At 38.7% G+C, this 3176-nt stretch overlaps 1 non-coding gene across 1 annotated transcript; it reads right to left on the reverse strand.

Moving 5' to 3' along the window:
* Positions 1 to 201: 201 nt before the first annotated feature.
* On the reverse strand, positions 202 to 273 carry TRNAG-UCC (transfer RNA glycine (anticodon UCC)). The gene has a single exon. It is a non-coding gene; the product is annotated as a tRNA-Gly (tRNA).
* Between the last annotated feature and the right edge of the window lie 2903 nt (positions 274 to 3176).

Raw genomic sequence — 3176 nt, forward strand, 5'->3', positions numbered from 1 at the left:
CACCTCAAACCTTACCCACCGATATGCTGCTCTCCAGTTGGGTGGCCTCCTGCGTAAGGGATTGCTTCTCACCCCAGCAGTATGAATTGGGTACTCCTTTTGCTAACCCACAGGGGATTCCTGTTCCCGCGCGTCTCCAGCCCGTGGAACCCCTGTGAACAGCAACACCTCCTGCTGGTCGAAAGTTGTCAAAAGTTCTGCTGCGTTGGCCGGGAATCGAACCCGGGTCAACTGCTTGGAAGGCAGCTATGCTCACCACTATACCACCAACGCTTGGACGGATTGTAAGGGTGTGGATTTCTTCCTTGTTTTGTAATTTCCATTTGCTCCTTGATTAAGGGGGGCTTTTACTCATTGTACAGAAAAGAACCACAGAGGAAAAAGTCAGGTTTTCTCAAGAACTACTAAGCTTATAAGAAAACTTTTTTACCTTTTTTTTTTTTTTTTTTTTTTTTTTTTTTTTTAAATAAAAAACCCCTAGGGTACCCAGCTAACTACCCCAGCCTGAGGAAACAAGCATATTCATCTCACCATTTTTATTAAAAAAATAAAATACTCTTGCCACTGTTAACATTGAACTATGAAAACTTTTTTTTTTTGTGTGTTTGAAAGGTTAGGTGGAAAAAATTATAATGAACAAAGCATGTTGTTCATACCCTTAGCTACTGCTTTTCTTAGAACCATCCAAAGAAACACAAGATAGTCCAGAAAAGTAGCTGAAAGTAAACTTAACAGAATTCTAAAAGCCTGATATTAGAAGGATTATTATCTGAAATATGAGTATGAAAATTTAATCTCAAAGTACATTTTACTTACATAATGTATGAAGACATTTCCTGTTACAGTGGAGAAAGCCAACAAATACTAAAAACTCACATGCTGTGAGTCCTATGTACAGATCAGGCTCTTACCATGCCGCAATGTGTGGCTTTTCTCAGAAACCTTATGGATGAAAATATTCTGTACCAGCTCTCTCTCTCACTTTTTTTTTTTTTTTTTTTTTCTTTTTTAAGAGGCTCAAGTCCTCAGTCATAAGCTTACTGCAGTGTTTATCAGGAAAGCTGTAAGACTTAGCATTCATTGGGTGTCCACAGATTTGCTGATTCCTGAACCTTTCTGTCACTTTGCCTGTATCTGAGGAATGGGTAGGTCCATAGCAGGTCTCCCAGTCCTGTGCATACTATGGTCATTTTACCCAGAATCCTGAAGTGTTCGTACTAGTAAAATTTTATGCAGCTTTACAGAAAAATCTATGGGCCACAGCTACACCATAGTAAGGATATAAAATCTCTGAATTTCTCCTCAAAACTTACTTTAAGAAACAGCAAAACCAGCCAAGATCCTATTTTGAAGATTCTGCAAAGAGTTTATGAGTGTATTTAAAATGAAGAGTTACCAGAACAAGCTAAGAGAGCCCTGCTGGATGATGTAGAGTCTATTTTCACTTTATGTGGCATGCTCATGCATGTACATGCACAGAAAACCCTTCTGATGCCAGATTTTCTGAGTGCTTATTGTGGAAATGTTTTATATGGGGCCTTGACCTTGAGACAGTAAGCTAATGATTTCAGAAGATGATATCATGGGACGCATCAAACTCTGTAGTCACAATGACTTCTGAAAAATGCATGCCTTTTTGAAATTATTTTCATGCTTTTCTTCAAACCTGTAGACACCATAGATATTTTGTAGTAAAACTGAAAAGGCAAGGATAATAAATTTAAGCTTAGAAACAGTTGTTTCCAACATTATAGAAGAACATTGTTTAACCATCATCACAAAGGGCTATTCTTTACATAGTTCCTTGCAGAAATATTCCATGGAAGTTGAATGTCTGCAGACTACCATTTGAAAAACATCACCATTTAGGAAAAGTAAAGAAATAGTCAAGAAGTCAGTCTGGAGACTGTGTGGATGTTTTCTTACTAAGGACATTATTTCTCTTTCTTACTGTTGTAGTCTATATTTTCTTTTTGACCTCAAAATCCCATTTTTTTAAGGAAATACAGAATGAACATTTAATGAATTTTAAAAATGAACAGTAGAACTGGAAAGAGACATGGTCCCCCTTTGAAAAGAGTGAAAGCATTTGGATGAGGATTGCCCTCTCTGAGAAATCTGGAAGCTGAACTGGCTGGGCAGAAGGGGACCAAGAAGTGGGATGGGATAAGGGGAGCTTTGAAACAGCAGCCACGTGGGTCTCAGTTCATAAAGCTGCTTAAAAACACACAAGATTCTTAAAGAATTTAAGCACCCAAAGTTGCAGAAAAACTCAGAGGGCCCCATTCCCAAAGTCAAAAGTAGTCTTACCCTGCTAAAGCAATTTTAGAAACACTTCTGAACATCTGTAGGCTCACGGAAATCTGATGAAATCTGACCCTACTGTTCCCATCCCAAATGCAAAGCTTCCTTACCTTCAGTAATTTTTGTATGTTCAAACACTATACACACTGCCAAATCAGGAGTTCTGCATGAAATTTGTCCTGATTATTTCCTGTCTTCCCTCCCTCTCTCACACACACATATGTACACAGATTCCAGTAGCACTTGAGGAAAAAACATATCAACTTAACCCTTAGCAGGTCTGGTCAGAAAAAGAAAGTGTGAAGTTGTAACCTTTTCCTAATCTGATGTTAATTCACTCGGCAACAAATCTGTTGACTACAAATCTATTGCAAATAGCAAAGAGGAAGAAGTTTACTGTGGCATAATTAGGATTCCTACTGCACTCATAATGATACACAGACTGCTCTCTTACTGAAGTTTCCTTGTTTGGGTTTACACCAAATTAGTTGCACATGTGTCTGGTTTTCCTGCAATATCTTCAACTACTTAGTGCATCATCACGCTAACCCTTGTTTCAAACACTGCTCAGTGCAGGTGCAGCAACTGCTTTCCTTGGGAAGGCCATGCCTTGCTCACTGCTAGTGACCTCTCTTATTTCTGAGGATCTGGCCATGCTATTAATGCTTTTTGTTTACTGTGCAAGGCCTCAGACAATTGTGTAATTGAGATGTATGCAGACGAATGCAGATACATAGTGTGTAGAAATTTAGAAGGTATGTAAACAGAAAAAAGTAAACCTAGATCTAACTGACACTACATTTTCCCAATATTCTGGCAGTGAGCTACTCCCTAGAATATTGATCTTGGTTTGGGCCCAGAGGGTTCCTTAG

This window comes from Heliangelus exortis, chromosome 2, assembly GCF_036169615.1.
Source record: "Heliangelus exortis chromosome 2, bHelExo1.hap1, whole genome shotgun sequence".
NCBI lineage: Eukaryota > Metazoa > Chordata > Aves > Apodiformes > Trochilidae > Heliangelus > Heliangelus exortis.